General features: G+C 41.8%; 1 protein-coding gene and 1 pseudogene across 1 annotated transcript in view; both read left to right on the top strand.

Annotated features, from left to right (window-relative positions):
* The window catches only part of LOC135561317 (uncharacterized), a 755535-nt gene that overhangs the window by 120710 nt on the left and 615668 nt on the right, over window positions 1-19157 (top strand). The window lies entirely within an intron of this gene.
* The window catches only part of LOC115126158 (E3 SUMO-protein ligase PIAS1-like), a 53676-nt pseudogene continuing 38683 nt past the window's right edge, over window positions 4165-19157 (top strand).

Consider the following 19157-nt stretch of genomic DNA (forward strand, 5'->3'; position numbering starts at 1 on the left):
GTCATAATGGTGACAGACTGGTAATAGTGGGGCTATAGCTTGTCATAGTGGTGACAGACTGGTAATAGTGGGGCTATAGCTTGTCATAATGGTGGCATACTGGTAATAGTGGGGGTATAGCTTGTCATAATGATGGCATACTGGTAATAGTGGGGCTATAGCTTGTCATAATGGTGACATACTGGTAATAGTGGGGCTATAGCTTGTCATAATGGTGGCATAATGGTAATAGTGGGGCTATAGCTTGTCATAATGGTGACATACTGGTAGTAGTGGGGCTATAGCTTGTCATCGTGGTGACAGACTGGTAATAGTGGGGCTATAGCTTGTCATAGTGGTGACAGACTGGTAATAGTGGGGCTATAGCTTGTCATAGTGGTGACAGACTGGTAATAGTGGGGCTATAGCTTGTCATAATGGTGGCATAATGGTAATAGTGGGGCTATAGCTTGTCATAGTGGTGACATAATGGTAAATGTGGGGCTATAGCTTGTCATAATGGTGACATAATGGTAATTTTGGACCTTTATCTTGTCACTCTGTTCCACCAGAATCAGAACATGTTCGCATCCTAAATGACACCCTAGTATTCCCAACATAGTTCCCTATAGACCCTGGATAAAAGAAGTGCACTTTATAAGAAATAGGGTACCTTCTGGGGGGAATTTCCATGCCTGAATGAAGCTATTACCAAAATGTGCAATCTATCCTCTCAGATGTACGGATGTATATACTGCATATACAGGTTACAGTCTATTGATTTATATACAGGCTACAGGCTATTGATTTATATACAGGCTACAGGCTATTGATTTATATACAGGCTACAGGCTATTGATTTATATACAGGTTACAGGCTATTGATTTATATACAGGCTACAGGCTATTGATTTATATACAGGCTACAGGCTATTGATTTATATACAGGCTACAGGCTATTGATTTATATACAGGCTACAGGCTATTGATTTATATACAGGTTACAGGCTATTGATTTATATATAGGCTACAGTCTATTGATGTATATACAGGCTACAGTCTATTGATGTATATACAGGCTACAGGCTATTGATGTATATACAGGCCACAGTCTATTGATGTATATACAGGCTACAGGCTATTGATGTATATACAGACTACAGTCTATTGATTTATATACAGGCCACAGTCTATTGATTTATATACAGGCCACAGTTTATTGATTTATGTGGTGTGAGACCGCCATCTTCTGGTCAATTGTGAGAGCAATACATTTCACTGTGCCCTGCTCCTGCTGACTATCAGGCAGTGTGGCTGTTACTGAGTAAATGAGTGAGTGAGTGAGTGAGTGATACATGGGCAGGGAAGATTAGGGCCGGAAGGGTGTGTATGTGTTGAGCACAGTCATTGGTGTTGAGAGAGAGCGCTGCAGCAGGCAGTCATGATCATGACTTATTTTATGGACAGCCCCATCAAGAGGATCCTCCTGGATGATGTATTTTGGGAGAGAGTGGTAAAGCAGCCTGAAACCTATAGCAGTAGCCATTGCACGGATTGTGGGAGACAATGTCATCCTGTCTGATGTTCAGACTCTGCTTACAGATGTAAGAGAAGAAATCCGTACTGCCCTGCCCACTTCACTGTTTCTCCAAGCAGAGGAAACTGCAGTTCTGAAATCCTTCAAAAAGTGAATACTTCTGTCTTAAACCCAAGTATGCTGGCAAGATAACAGATAAATAACATTTAAAAAAGAGCATCCTGTCTGGTGCAGAGATCAACAAGGCCCACGGTGTCATCACTACTGTGTTTCGCCACCTTGGCCTGGATGAGGGCAAGGTCCTTGGCAGTTGGCGAAGTACACTTCCAAGGGCTTTGGGATGGAGATGCAATATGGTAGTCTGGATAAGAGCGTCTGCTAAATGACTTAAATGTAAATGTAATGTAATGTAGTCGTGCCAACATATCTCATCAGCCACCTGGTGGAAGGGACTTTGTGGATCTGAGGCTCTTTCCTCTGTTGCCTCCATCCTCCAAATCCCACCAATATCAACCGCCTCCGAGTGCAACTGGTCCTTGTTTGGGAACACACACAGCAAAGCACGCAACAGGCTAACCAATACAAGGTTTGAAAATTTGGTGGCCATCTGGGCAAATTTGAGGCTTTTTGAACCTGACAACAAGCCATCCTCAACAAGGTTGGAAAGTGATAGTGAAGATGAGGCCTCAGAGTCTGATGTTCAAGAGGTGGACATTGAGGAGGTCCAGGGAGAAGACATGGATGCCTGAGAGCAAGACAACCAAAGCTTTAGTTTGTAGACTATCATTTTACTGATGTAAGTTGAAAATATTTTGGGGAGATGCTATGAATCATTCAATATTCCCTTCGGTTGTTCAGTGAAATTATCCATTGTGAAGAGTCAACTCATTTTAATTAAAGTTAAATTTGTAACTAAATTGTTTAAAAAAATATATATATTGGAAAGATTTAATCATTTGCAATTAAGTTTTTATGATCCATCAAACATGATGACAACATCACCCCAACGAGTGTATCCATTGCTTTCAGTGCCTTGTAGATTCTAGACTGTGATATGGCCATTTCTTAGAGAGACTCCTCCCCCTCCAGGTGACTGTCAAACATGATGACATCACCACCCCAACAGGTGCTGCTGTCCATATCGGCAGACTGTGATATGGCCATTTCTTAGAGAGACTCCTCCCCCTCCAGGTGACTGTCAAACATGATGACATCACCACCCCAACAGGTGCTGCTGTCCATATCGGCAGACTGTGATATGGCCATTTCTTAGAGAGACTCCTCCCCCTCCAGGTGACTGTCAAACATGATGACATCACCACCCCAACAGGTGCTGCTGTCCATATCGGCAGACTGTGATATGGCCATTTCTTAGAGAGACTCCTCCCCCTCCAGGTGACTGTCAAACATGATGACATCACCACCCCAACAGGTGTTGCTGGGCAGCTTCAATGTGGTGCTCTTATTCTTCTCACTTTGCTTGGTGAGGTAGATGGCTGCTATAAATTGATGACCCTTCACATACCTAACTATGTCTTAAAGTAATGATGGACTGTCATTTCTCATTGCTTGTTTGGTGACGTGGACATCAAGGAACTTGAAGCTCTCAACCTGCTCCACCGCCGCCCCGTCGATGAGAACGGCCCTCTTTTTCCTGTCATCCACAACTAACAACCGATGTCAGCCTGCAGGTACCCGGCCTGCCACAAGAACACGATGAGCCAAGTAAAGCCCCCCTGCCAAACCCTCCCCTAACCCGGGCGATGATGGGCTAATTGAGCACCACCCTATGGGACCCCGGGTCACAGCCAGTTGCGACACAGCCTGGGATCAACCCGGGTCTGTAGTGACACCTCAAGCACTACTATGCAGTGGCTGTAGACCCCTGCGCCACTCGGAAGGCCCCTGGCATGTAAGGACAAGGTGACTTTTATCAATATATTCGCCTGTATTTACCCCTCCCCCTTCCCAAAAATGAAACGCTAATTAGCTGCTTTCACAAAGAACTACAAATGCCATGATGATCTGGACAAGACTGTCGAATGGAGGCAAGGGTAAGAATCTCTGGATTAACTATCTAATGTTAGCTAAATGTAGTAACGAATGAATTGGCAACATTTCTTTAAAATGCACAATTCTGTGAACTGTCTTGTGCAAGTTTAAATTGACACTACTTGTTAATAAAGGTGTCAGCTAGAGATGACGCGCAAGGAGCATGCTGGGATTTGTAGTTTTGCATGACGTCTACTTTGCTCCCAATTATCATTTTCGAATCTGAGAGTAAATAGAGATGAATTTATTGATAAACGTCACCTTGTCTTAAGAGAGATTTACATGGTTATCAAAACGTCACGCCAGGGTAAGCCTACATGAAACATAGCCCTTGTGTGAAGTGTTTCTAAAATCCCCTACGGGGGAAAAATGTACGGTAGAAAAAACGATTGAAAACAGTCAAGAGACAAATGGTTTCATTGGTAGTAAGACACCACCACTGTGGGACTCTATTTGCTGTAGATTGTCATCTTCTGTATTAGATAAATCTGGCAAATCGTAGCTTGCTGCTAAAAAAAACATTTTGGACTAGTTTTCAGTTATTTGTGGGCTGGTTTTGAATGGTCATTGATATCTATACATGTGTTAGACCTGGAGGGGGCTGGCAACCCTGATCACGCATGCGCTAAAAGTTACAAGATGGCGGAGAGTGCGCAACTGAAGGTAAAGCGTATCCCGACATAATAACAAAAAAAACTAAAATAAAATGACGTATTTATGTATTAAACTAATCTCCGCGGGTTACATATAGTTGAAATCGAATTTATTTGGAAGATTTACTTGATTTGTTGTAGGGAATGAATTTCATTTGTGTACGAAAACGGTACAGTGGAAGTCGTAAGCTAGTATTGTTATTGTTAGCTGATAGCTAACGTAATGTGGTTAATAGATCAGACTGGTAGTTATGTTGGTTAATCGATGAGACTGGTAGTTATGTGGTTAATCGATCAGACTGGTAGTTATGTGGTTAATAGATCAGACTGGTAGTTATGTTGGTTAATAGATTAGACTGGTAGTTATGTTGGTTAATAGATTAGACTGGTAGTTATGTTGGTTAATAGATCAGACTGGTAGTTATGTTGGTTAATAGATCAGACTGGTAGTTAATATATTACCAGAACCCTGTTATACTTACCAGAACCTTGTTATACTTGCCAGAAACCTTGTTATACTTACCAGAACCCTGTTATACTTGCCAGAACCTCGTTATACTTGCCAGAACCTTGTTATACTTGCCAGAACCTTGTTATACTTGCCAGAACCCCGTTATACTTACCAGAACCCCGTTATACTTACCAGAACCCCATTATACTTACCAGAACCCTGTTATACTTACCAGAACCGTTATACTTACCAGAACCCTGTTATACTCACCAGAACCTTGTTATACTTACCAGAACCTTTTAATACTTACCATACCCCTTGTTATTCTTACCAGAACCTTGTTATACTTACCAGAACCTTGTTATACTTACCAGAACCCTTGTTATACTTACTAGAACCCTGTTATTCTTACCGTAACCTTGTTATACTTGCCAGAACCCTTGTTATACTTGCCAGAACCTTGTTATACTTGCCAGAACCCTTGTAATACGTACCAGAACCCTTGTAATACGTACCAGAACCCTTGTTATACTTACCAGAACCCTTGTTATACTTACAAGAACCCTTGTTATACTTACCAGAACCTTGTTATACTTGCCAGAACCTTGTTATACTTACCAGAACATTGTTATACTTGCCATAACCTTGTTATACTTACCAGAACCTTTTAATACTTACCAGAACATTGTTATACTTACCAGAACATTGTTATACTTGCCAGAACCTTGTTATACTTACCATAACCCTTGTTATTCTTACCAGAACCTTGGTATACTTGCCAGAACCTTGTTATACTTACCATAACCCTTGTTATTCTTACCAGAAACTTGTTATACTTGCCAGAACCTTGTTATACTTGCCAGAACCGTGTTATACTTGCCAGAACCTTGTTATACTTACCAGAACCTTGTTATACTTGCCAGAACCGTGTTATACTTGCCAGAACCTTGTTATACTTACCAGAACCCTTGTTATACTTACCAGAACCCTGTTATTCTTGCCAGAACCTTGTTATACTTGCCATAACCTTGTTATACTTACCAGAACCTTGTTATACTTACCAGAACATTTTAATACTTACCAGAACCCTTGTTATTCTTACCAGAACCTTGTTATACTTGCCAGAACCTTATTATACTTACCAGAACCCTTGTTATACTTACCAGAACCCTTGTTATACTTACCAGAACCCTTGTTAAACTTACCAGAACCCTTGTTATACTTACCAGAACCCTTGTTATATTTGCCAGAACCTTGTTATACTTGCCAGAACCTTGTTATACTTTCCAGAACCTTGTTATAGTTACCAGAACCTTGTTATACTTGCCAGAACCCTGTTATACTAACCAGAAACCTTGTTATACTAACCAGAACCTTGTTATACTAACCAGAACCTTGTTATACTCACCATAACCCTGTTATACTCACCAGAACCCTGTTACACTTACCAGAAACCTGTTATACTTACCAGAACATTGTTATACTAACCAGAACCCTTGTTAAACTTACCAGAACCCTTGTTATACTTACCAGAACCCTTGTTATATTTGCCAGAACCTTGTTATACTTGCCAGAACCTTGTTATACTTGCCATAACCTTGTTATACTTGCCAGAACCCCGTTATACTTACCAGAACCCCGTTATACTTACCAGAACCCCGTTATACTTACCAGAACCCTGTTATACTTACCAGAACCGTTATACTTACCAGAACCCTGTTATACTCACCAGAACCTTGTTATACTTACCAGAACCTTTTAATACTTACCATACCCCTTGTTATTCTTACCAGAACCTTGTTATACTTACCAGAACCTTGTTATACTTACCAGAACCCTTGTTATACTTACTAGAACCCTGTTATTCTTACCGTAACCTTGTTATACTTACCAGAACCCTTGTTATACTTGCCAGAACCCTGTTATTCTTGCCAGAACCTTGTTATGCTTGCCATAACCTTGTTATACTTACCAGAACCTTGTTATACTTACCAGAACCCTTGTTATACTTACCAGAACCCTGTTATTCTTGCCAGAACCTTGTTATACTTGCCATAACCTTGTTATACTTACCAGAACCTTGTTATACTTACCAGAACATTTTAAAACTTACCAGAACCCTTGTTATTCTTACCAGAACCTTGTTATACTTGCCAGAACCTTATTATACTTACCAGAACCCGTGTTATATTTGCCAGAACCTTGTTATACTTGCCAGAACCTTGTTATACTTGCCAGAACCTTGTTATAGTTACCAGAACCTTGTTATACTTGCCAGAACCCTGTTATACTAACCAGAAACCTTGTTATACTAACCAGAACCTTGTTATACTAACCAGAACCTTGTTATACTCACCATAACCCTGTTATACTCACCAGAACCATGTTACACTTACCAGAAACCTGTTATACTTACCAGAACATTGTTATACTAACCAGAACCCTTGTTAAACTTACCAGAACCCTTGTTATACTTACCAGAACCCTTGTTATATTTGCCAGAACCTTGTTATACTTGCCAGAACCTTGTTATACTTGCCAGAACCTTGTTATACTTGCCAGAACCCCGTTATACTTACCAGAACCCCGTTATACTTACCAGAACCCCGTTATACTTACCAGAACCCTGTTATACTTACCAGAACCGTTATACTTACCAGAACCTTGTTATACTTACCAGAACCTTGTTATACTTACCAGAACCTTTTAATACTTACCATACCCCTTGTTATTCTTACCAGAACCTTGTTATACTTACCAGAACCTTGTTATACTTACCAGAACCCTTGTTATACTTACTAGAACCCTGTTATTCTTACCGTAACCTTGTTATACTTGCCAGAACCCTTGTTATACTTGCCAGAACCCTTGTTATACTTGCCAGAACCTTGTTATACTTGCCAGAACCTTGTTATACGTACCAGAACCCTTGTAATACGTACCAGAACCCTTGTTATACTTACCAGAACCCTTGTTATACTTACCAGAACCCTTGTTATACTTACCAGAACCTTGTTATACTTGCCAGAACCTTGTTATACTTACCAGAACATTGTTATACTTGCCATAACCTTGTTATACTTACCAGAACCTTTTAATACTTACCAGAACATTGTTATACTTACCAGAACATTGTTATACTTGCCAGAACCTTGTTATACTTACCATAACCCTTGTTATTCTTACCAGAACCTTGTTATACTTACCAGAACATTTTAATACTTACCAGAACCCTTGTTATTCTTACCAGAACCTTGTTATACTTGCCAGAACCTTATTATACTTACCAGAACCCTTGTTATACTTACCAGAACCCTTGTTATACTTACCAGAACCCTTGTTAAACTTACCAGAACCCTTGTTAAACTTACCAGAACCCTTGTTATACTTACCAGAACCCTTGTTGTATTTGCCAGAACCTTGTTATACTTGCCAGAACCTTGTTATACTTACAGAACCCTTGTTATACTTACCAGAACCCTTGTTATACTTACCAGAACCCTGTTATTCTTACCAGAACCTTGTTATACTTGCCAGAACCTTGTTTACTTGCCAGAACCTTGTTATACTTACAGAACCCTTGTTATACTTACCAGAACCCTTGTTATACTTACCAGAACCTTGTTATACTTACCAGAACCCTTGTTATACTTACTAGAACCCTGTTATTCTTACCGTAACCTTGTTATACTTACCAGAACCCTTGTTATACTTGCCAGAACCCTGTTATTCTTGCCAGAACCTTGTTATGCTTGCCATAACCTTGTTATACTTACCAGAACCTTGTTATACTTACCAGAACCCTTGTTATACTTACCAGAACCCTGTTATTCTTGCCAGAACCTTGTTATACTTGCCATAACCTTGTTATACTTACCAGAACCTTGTTATACTTACCAGAACATTTTAATACTTACCAGAACCCTTGTTATTCTTACCAGAACCTTGTTATACTTGCCAGAACCTTATTATACTTACCAGAACCCTTGTTATATTTGCCAGAACCTTGTTATACTTGCCAGAACCTTGTTATAGTTACCAGAACCTTGTTATACTTGCCAGAACCCTGTTATACTAACCAGAAACCTTGTTATACTAACCAGAACCTTGTTATACTAACCAGAACCTTGTTATACTCACCATAACCCTGTTATACTCACCAGAACCCTGTTACACTTACCAGAAACCTGTTATACTTACCAGAACATTGTTATACTAACCAGAACCCTTGTTAAACTTACCAGAACTTACCAGAACCCTTGTTATATTACCAGAACCCTTGTTATATTTGCCAGAACCTTGTTATACTTGCCAGAACCTTGTTATACTTGCCAGAACCTTGTTATACTTGCCAGAACCCCAGAACCCCGCAATATACTTACCAGAACCCCGTTATACTTACCAGAACCCTGTTATACTTACCAGAACCGTTATACTTACCAGAACCCTGTTATACTCACCAGAACCTTGTTATACTTACCAGAACCTTTTAATACTTACCATACCCCTTGTTATTCTTACCAGAACCTTGTTATACTTACCAGAACCTTGTTATACTTACCAGAACCCTTGTTATACTTACTAGAACCCTGTTATTCTTACCGTAACCTTGTTATACTTGCCAGAACCCTTGTTATACTTGCCAGAACCCTTGTTATACTTGCCAGAACCTTGTTATACTTGCCAGAACCTTGTTATACGTACCAGAACCCTTGTAATACGTACCAGAACCCTTGTTATACTTACCAGAACCCTTGTTATACTTACCAGAACCCTTGTTATACTTACCAGAACCTTGTTATACTTGCCAGAACCTTGTTATACTTACCAGAACATTGTTATACTTGCCATAACCTTGTTATACTTACCAGAACCTTTTAATACTTACCAGAACATTGTTATACTTACCAGAACATTGTTATACTTGCCAGAACCTTGTTATACTTACCATAACCCTTGTTATTCTTACCAGAACCTTGGTATACTTGCCAGAACCTTGTTATACTTACCATAACCCTTGTTATTCTTACCAGAAACTTGTTATACTTGCCAGAACCTTGTTATACTTGCCAGAACCGTGTTATACTTGCCAGAACCTTGTTATACTTACCAGAAACCTGTTATACTTACCAGAACATTGTTATACTAACCAGAACCTTGTTATACTTACCAGGACCTTGTTGTACTTAACAGAACATTTTAATACTTGCCAGAACCTTGTTATACTTGCCAGAACCTTGTTATACTTACCAGAACCTTGTTATACTTACCAGAACCTTTTAATACTTACCATAACCCTTGTTATTCTTACCAGAACCTTGTTATACTTGCCAGAACCGTGTTATACTTGCCAGAACCTTGTTATACTTACCAGAACCCTTGTTATACTTGCCAGAACCCTGTTATTCTTGCCAGAACCTTGTTATACTTGCCATAACCTTGTTATACTTACCAGAACCTTGTTATACTTACCAGAACATTTTAATACTTACCAGAACCCTTGTTATTCTTACCAGAACCTTGTTATACTTGCCAGAACCTTATTATACTTACCAGAACCCTTGTTATACTTACCAGAACCCTTGTTATACTTACCAGAACCCTTGTTAAACTTACCAGAACCCTTGTTAAACTTACCAGAACCCTTGTTATACTTACCAGAACCCTTGTTATATTTGCCAGAACCTTGTTATACTTGCCAGAACCTTGTTATACTTGCCAGAACCCTGTTATACTAACCAGAAACCTTGTTATACTAACCAGAACCTTGTTATACTAACCAGAACCCTTGTTAAACTTACCAGAACCCTTGTTATACTCACCAGAACCCTGTTATACTTACCAGAAACCTGTTATACTTACCAGAACATTGTTATACTAACCAGAACCTTGTTATACTTACCAGGACCTTGTTGTACTTAACAGAACATTTTAATACTTGCCAGAACCTTGTTATACTTGCCAGAACCTTGTTATACTTGCCAGAACCTTGTTATACTTGCCAGAACCGTGTTATACTTGCCAGAACCTTGTTATACTTACCAGAACCCTTGTTATACTTGCCAGAACCTTGTTATACTTGCCAGAACCTTGTTATACTTGCCAGAACCTTGTTATACTTACAGAACCCTTGTTATACTTGCCAGAACCTTGTTATACTTGCCAGAACCTTGTTATACTTGCCAGAACCTTGTTATACTTGCCAGAACCGTGTTATACTTGCCAGAACCTTGTTATACTTACCAGAACCCTTGTTATACTTGCCAGAACCTTGTTATACTTGCCAGAACCGTGTTATACTTGCCAGAACCTTGTTATACTTACCAGAACCCTTGTTATACTTACCAGAACCCTGTTATTCTTACCAGAACCTTGTTATACTTGCCAGAACCTTGTTATACTTGCCAGAACCTTGTTATACTTACAGAACCCTTGTTATACTTACCAGAACCCTTGTTATACTTACCAGAACCCTGTTATACTTACCAGAACCTTGTTATACTTGCCAGAACCTGTTATACTTACCAGAACCCTGTTATACTTACAGAACCCTTGTTATACTTACCAGAACCCTTGTTATACTTACCAGAACCCCGTTATACTTACCAGAACCCTGTTATACTTACCAGAACCCTGTTATACTAACCATAACCTTGTTATACTTACCAGAACCCTGTTATACTTACCAGAACCCTGTTATACTTACCAGAACCCTGTTATACTTACCAGAACCCTGTTATACTTACCAGAACCCTGTTATACTTACCAGAACCTTGTTATACTTACCAGAACCTTTTAATACTTACCATACCCCTTGTTATTCTTACCAGAACCTTGTTATACTTACTAGAACCCTGTTATTCTTACCAGAACCTTGTTATACTTGCCAGAACCTTGTTATACTTACCAGAACCCTTGTTATACTTGCCAGAACCTTGTTATACTTGCCAGAACCTTGTTATACTTACCAGAACCTTGTTATACTCACCAGAACCCTGTTATACTTACCAGAACCTTGTTATACTTGCCAGAACCTTGTTATACGTACCATAACCCTGTTATACTAACCAAAAGCTTGTTATACTCACCAGAACCCTGTTATATGTACCAGAACCCTGTTATACTAACCAGAACCTTGTTATACTCACCAGAACCCTGTTATACTCACCAGAACCCTGTTATACTCACCAGAACCCTGTTATACTTACCAGAACCCTTGTTATACTTGCCAGAACCCTGTTATACTAACCATAACCTTGTTATACTTACCAGAACCTTGTTATACTAACCAGAACCTTGTTATACTCACCAGAACCCTTGTTATACTTACCTGAACCCTGTTATACTAACCATAACCTTGTTATACTTACCAGAACCTTGTTATACTTACCAGAACCTTGTTATACTCACCAGAACCCTGTTATACTTACCAGAACCTTGTTATACTTGCCAGAACCTTGTTATACGTACCAGAACCCTGTTATACTAACCAGAACCTTGTTATACTCACCAGAACCCTGTTATACTCACCAGAACCCTGTTATACTAACCAGAACCTTGTTATACTCACCAGAACCCTGTTATACTCACCAGAACCCTGTTATACTCACCAGAACCCTGTTATACTTACCAGAACCCTTGTTATACTTGCCAGAACCCTGTTATACTTACCAGAACCCTTGTTATACTTGCCAGAACCTTGTTATACTAACCAGAACTCCATAGAAAGGCCAGAACCTAGGAAGAAACCTAGAGAGGAACCAGGCTATGAGGGGTGGCAAGGACAAACTCTCCTAGAAAGGCCAGAACCTAGGAAGAAACCTAGAGAGGAACCAGGCTATGTGGGGTGGCCAGTCCTCTTCTGGCTGTGCCGGGTGGAGATTATAACAGAACATGGGGCCAAGATGTTCAAATGTTCATAAATGACCAGCAGGGTCAAACAATAATCATCACAGTAGTTGTCGAGGGTGCAGCAAGTCAGCACCTCATGAGTAAATGTCAGTTGGCTTAATGTATCAGTGTGATAAATGAAATTGGAGTACAGTTACCTAAATTAGCTAACTACAGTCTGACCGGGAGAATTAGCCTGGGCCAGACAGCCCTGAAGATTTGTAGCTAACTAGCTAGCTGATACCTTCCAGTTGAATTTGTTAATTTTCTCTCTCCCACGTTTAGCAGTTGGCTAAGTGGCTAATAGCTGCTTAGCTAGCTAATTACGAGATTGACGTTAAAAATATGGTTATTACAAGTGTGGGTGTGTCAAAAAAAGATAGCTAGCTATCACGGTTAGCCATTAGCAAGCTAATTTTTAGCCAAAACATTTAGCAAACTATTATGCAGAATGTGCCCGTTTTGAAATTCTGTCTTTCTCTAAAGTCTAGGTTGAAGATGGCAAGCCCAACCTATTTTAATGTAAAGCTAAATACGAAACTGAAATAAATTGTTGTGAGCCAAAGGGTTATGACTTTATATTTAATTATATTATTATTATTATTATATTTAATTTTAAATGACCATTCTAGGATATGTTGTGTGGGCTGTAAAGAAGTCCTTCTTTCTCTGTTGTTGATTAAGTATAATTATTAACATTATAATTAAGTATAATTATTAACATTATAATTAAGTATAATTATTACATGATGTTGGTTTTGGGGGTTGGCTTCTGATCCCCAGTACGTCCCTGTAATCCCACCCATCTGTAGTTCACCAGGGGCTTCTGATCCCTGTAATCCCACCCATCTGTAGTTCACCACGGGCTTCTCATCCAGTTTCCCTGTAATCCCACCCATCTGTAGTTCACCAGGGGCTTCTGATCCCTGTAATCCCACCCATCTGTAGTTCACCAGGGGCTTCTGATCCATGTAATCCCACCCATCTTTAGTTCACCAGGAACTTCTCATCCTGTTTCCCTGTAATCCCACCCATCTGTAGTTCACCAGGGGCTTCTGTTTCCCTGTAATCCCACCCATCTGTAGTTCACCAGGGGCTTCTGTTTCCCTGTAATCCCACCCATCTGTAGTTCACCAGGGGCTTCTGTTTCCCTGTAATCCCACCCATCTGTAGTTCACCAGGGGCTTCTGTTTCCCTGTAATCCCACGCATCTGTAGTTCACCAGGGGCTTCTGATCCCTGTAATCCCACCCATCTGTAGTTCACCAGGGGCTTCTGATCCCTGTAATCCCACCCATCTGCAGTTCACCAGGGGCTTCTGATCCCTGTAATCCCACCCATCTGTAGTTCACCAGGGGCTTCTCATCCTGTTTCCCTGTAATCCCACCCATCTGTAGTTCACCAGGGGCTTCTGTTTCCCTGTAATCCCACCCATCTGTAGTTCACCAGGGGCTTCTGTTTCCCTGTAATCCCACCCATCTGTAGTTCACCAGGGGCTTCTGTTTCCTGTAATCCCACCCATCTGTAGTTCACCAGGGGCTTCTGTTTCCCTGTAATCCCACCCATCTGTAGTTCACCAGGGGCTTCTGATCCCTGTAATCCCACCCATCTGTAGTTCAGCAGGGGCTTCTGATCCCTGTAATCCCATCCATCTGCAGTTCACCAGGGGCTTCTGATCCCTGTAATCCCACCCATCTGTAGTTCACCAGGGGCTTCTCATCCTGTTTCCCTGTAATCCCACCCATCTGTAGTTCACCAGGGGCTTCTGTTTCCCTGTAATCCCACCCATCTGTAGTTCACCAGGGGCTTCTGTTTCCCTGTAATCCCACCCATCTGTAGTTCACCAGGGGCTTCTGATCCCTGTAATCCCACCCATCTGTAGTTCACCATGGGCTTCTGCTTCCCTGTAATCCCACCCATCTGTAGTTCACCAGGGGCTTCTGTTTCCCTGTAATCCCACCCATCTGTAGTTCACCAGGGGCTTCTCATCCTGTTTCCCTGTAATCCCACCCATCTGTAGTTCACCAGGGGCTTCTCATCCTGTTTCCCTGTAATCCCACCCATCTGTAGTTCACCAGGGGCTTCTGCTTCCCTGTAATCCCACCCATCTGTAGTTCACCAGGGGCTTCTGCTTCCCTGTAATCCCACCCATCTGTAGTTCACCAGGGGATTCTCATCCTGTTTCCCTGTAATCCCACCCATCTGTAGTTCACCAGGGGCTTCTGCTTCCCTGTAATCCCACCCATCTGTAGTTCACCAGGGGCTTCTGATCCCTGTAATCCCACCCATCTGTAGTTCACCAGGGGCTTCTGATCCCTGTAATCCCATCCATCTGCAGTTCACCAGGGGCTTCTGATCCCTGTAATCCCACCCATCTGTAGTTCACCAGGGGCTTCTCATCCTGTTTCCCTGTAATCCCACCCATCTGTAGTTCACCAGGGGCTTCTGTTTCCCTGTAATCCCACCCATCTGTAGTTCACCAGGGGCTTATGTTTCCCTGTAATCCCACCCATCTGTAGTTCACCAGGGGCTTCTGATCCCTGTAATCCCACCCATCTGTAGTTCACCATGGGCTTCTGCTTCCCTGTAATCCCACCCATCTGTAGTTCACCAGGGGCTTCTGTTTCCCTGTAATCCCACCCATCTGTAGTTCACCAGGGGCTTCTCATCCTGTTTCCCTGTAATCCCACCCATCTGTAGTTCACCAGGGGCTTCTCATCCTGTTTCCCTGTAATCCCACCCATCTGTAGTTCACCAGGGGCTTCTGATCCCTGTAATCCGACCCATCTGTAGTTCACCAGGGGATTCTCATCCTGTTTCCCTGTAATCCCACCCATCTGTAGTTCACCAGGGGATTCTTATCCTGTTTCCCTGTAATCCCACCCATCTGTAGTTCACCAGGGGCTTCTGATCCTTGTAATCCCACCCATCTGTAGTTCACCAGGGGCTTCTGATCCCTGTAATCCCACCCATCTGTAGTTCACCAGGGGCTTCTGATCCCTGTAATCCCACCCATCTGTAGTTCACCAGGGGCTTCTGATCCCTGTAATCCCACCCATCTGTAGTTCACCAGGGGCTTCTGCTTCCCTGTAATCCCACCCATCTGTAGTTCACCAGGGGCTTCTGCCCAATCCCATCATCTGTAGTTCACCAGGGGCTTCTGATCCCTGTAATCCCACCCATCTGCAGTTCACCAGGGGCTTCTGATCCCTGTAATCCCACCCATCTGTAGTTCACCAGGGGCTTCTCATCCTGTTTCCCTGTAATCCCACCCATCTGTAGTTCACCAGGGGCTTCTGTTTCCCTGTAATCCCACCCATCTGTAGTTCACCAGGGGCTTCTGTTTCCCTGTAATCCCACCCATCTGTAGTTCACCAGGGGCTTCTGCTTCCCTGTAATCCCACCCATCTGTAGTTCACCAGGGGCTTCTGATCCCTGTAATCCCACCCATCTGTAGTTCACCAGGGGCTTCTGATCCCTGTAATCCCACCCATCTGTAGTTCACCAGGGGCTTCTGCTTCCCTGTAATCCCACCCATCTGTAGTTCACCAGGGGCTTCTGCTTCCCTGTAATCCCACCCATCTGTAGTTCACCAGGGGATTCTCATCCTGTTTCCCTGTAATCCCACCCATCTGTAGTTCACCAGGGGCTTCTGCTTCCCTGTAATCCCACCCATCTGTAGTTCACCAGGGGATTCTCATCCTGTTTCCCTGTAATCCCACCCATCTGTAGTTCATCGTATCACACATGTGCTCAGGGCCTCACTATCCATAAAGCCAGAGTCTTCGAGGATAAGATCTGTTTAATTAACCCCTACTCTAAAATGCTTTATGGGTCTGGGCCCTTGATCTCTGGAGTCTGGCCCTGAATCCTCCTGATTCACAAGCTGTCTCTGCTACTCTAAAGTGTCTAGTGAAAAGAGTAGTTCACTATTTTACAACTTGATGTTCGATGGTTCCTCAACCTGAAATGTAGTCTATGGGGCCAAGAGAAACTGAACCACAGATTTTGTTTTCTACAAACAGACATTAAACTTCAGGTAACTTTAGCCACTGCTTAATGAAAGCATAAATGGATGTGATGGGGGGATTTTTGTTGAAATCAACTCCATATTTGGTTCGATCTTTACGTCAAGGTGATTTTGTCCATTTTTAAAACACGCCTCATCACATCTATGTTTTTAGCTAGCGGTGGCTAAAGTTAGCTCAAGGTTAATGGCTGTTTATGGGGGGCCAATCAACAGTTGCTACATCTATGTTTTTAGCTAGCGGTGGCTAAAGTTAGCTCAAGGTTAATGGCTGTTTATGGGGGGCCAATCAACAGTTGCTACATCTATGTTTTTAGCTAGCGGTGGCTAAAGTTAGCTCAAGCTTAATGGCTGGCCAATCAGCAGTTACTACATCTATGTTTTTAGCTAGCGGTGGCTAAAGTTAGCTCAAGGTTAATGGCTGTTTATGGGGGGCCAATCAACAGTTGCTACATCTATGTTTTTAGCTAGCGGTGGCTAAAGTTAGCTCAAGGTTAATGGCTGTTTATGGGGGGCCAATCAACAGTTGCTACATCTATGTTTTTAGCTAGCGGTGGCTAAAGTTAGCTCAAGGTTAATGGCTGTTTATGGGGGGCCAATCAACAGTTGCTACATCTATGTTTTTAGCTAGCGGTGGCTAAAGTTAGCTCAAGGTTAATGGCTGTTTATGGGGGGCCAATCAACAGTTGCTACATCTATGTTTTTAGCTAGCGGTGGCTAAATTTAGCTCAAGGTTAATGGCTGTTTATGGGGGGCCAATCAACAGTTGCTACATCTATGTTTTTAGCTAGCGGTGGCTAAAGTTAGCTTAAGGTTAATGGCTGGCGAATCAGCAGTTGCTATGTCTATTTTTGGATTTAGTAACTATGAACCCATTTGATTCCCAAACGGAATCTGTTATGGATTTATTTTATTTTCTATTTTCTGCAGAAAGCTTCTTTTATTTTGTGACTCTTTATTTTTTAAATTTATTTATTTAACTAGGCAAGTCAGTTAAGAACAAATTCTTATTTTCAATGACGGCCTAGGAACAGTGGGGTTAACTGCCTGTTCAGGGGGAAAAAACGACTGCACTGACTACCTTGTCAGCTTGGGGATTTGAACTTGCAACCTTTCGGCTGCTAGTCCAACGCTCTAACCACTAGGCTACGCTAGTAATGATGATGATGATGATGATGATGATGATGATGATAATAATAATGACATAGCTCCCCCATAGGTTGAAGAGGTTAAACCCTGGAATTGACATTTATTTAATCAAAAAAAGTTAGCTTATAACACTAGTACACTGTCTGAGCCAAGGACTACGTGCTTTCTGGCAAGTTTTGATTACAATACTGGGTGGGGGTGAATATATTATGACATACATTATTATTATTTTTTTGTTAACTAGTAAATCGTAGCCTAACAGCAAAGTGTGTTTAAATCATTTCTAACTTGTTAACAATTTCTGTTAGTTAGCAAAAAAAAACTACCAGGTGGGGTTTTAGCTTGCTTGAGCCTGCTAGCTGAGGAGTGTGAGACAGACTGGACAACAGGTCTCTACATTCTGGATAAGAGCGTCTGCTAAATGACTTAAATGTAAATGTAAATGTACATTGCAGATGAGCTGAAGGCAGTCATCAATGACCTTGGAACACAGAAGGTATTTGCACTGGTAACAGACAATGCTGTGAACATGAAGGCTGCCTGGTCTAAAGTGGGAGGAGTCCTACCCTCACATCACACCCATTGGCTGTGCTGCTCATGCATTGAATCTGCTCCTCAAGGACATCATGGCACTGAAAACAATGGATAGAATCTACAAGAGAGCCAAGGGAATGTTAGGTATGTGAAGGGTCATCAAGTTATAGCAGCCATCTACCTCACCAAGCAAAGTGAGAAGACTAAGAGCACCACATTGAAGCTGCCCAGCAACACCTGTTGGAGTGGTGATGTCATCATGTTTGACAGTCTTCTGGAGGGGAAGGAGTCTCCAAGAAATTACCATATCACAGTCTGCCAATATGGACAGCCCCATCAAGAGGATCCTCCCGGATGACGAAGTACACTTCCAAGCAAGGGCTTTGGGATTGGAGATGCAATATGGTAGTCTGGATAAGAGCGTCTGCTAAATGACATAAATGTAAATGTAATGTAATGTAGTCGTGACAACATATCTCATCAGCCACCTGGTGGAAGGGACTTTGTGGATCTGAGGCTCTTTCCTCTGTTGCCTCCATCCTCCAAATCCCACCGACATCAGCCGCCTGAGGTGAAGCGTCATCATGTCCAGGGAGTTATGGTGACATGGAAGTCTGAGTGGAAGACAATCCACAAGCTTTAGTTTCTAAACTCCTCCTCTCAAATTTGGACCCATTCTACATTGTAGAATAATAGTGAGGACATCAACACTATTAAATAACACATATGGAATCATGTAGTAACCAACAACGTGTTCAACAAATCAAGTGGAGGCCCGGTCATCTGATGCAGCACTCCATCACTCTCCTTCTTGGTCAAATAGAAGTCTTAAATTTGAACTCATCAGACCAAAGGACAGATTTCCACCGGTCTAATGTCCATTGCT

This window comes from Oncorhynchus nerka, linkage group LG17, assembly GCF_034236695.1.
Source record: "Oncorhynchus nerka isolate Pitt River linkage group LG17, Oner_Uvic_2.0, whole genome shotgun sequence".
Classification (NCBI taxonomy): domain Eukaryota; kingdom Metazoa; phylum Chordata; class Actinopteri; order Salmoniformes; family Salmonidae; genus Oncorhynchus; species Oncorhynchus nerka.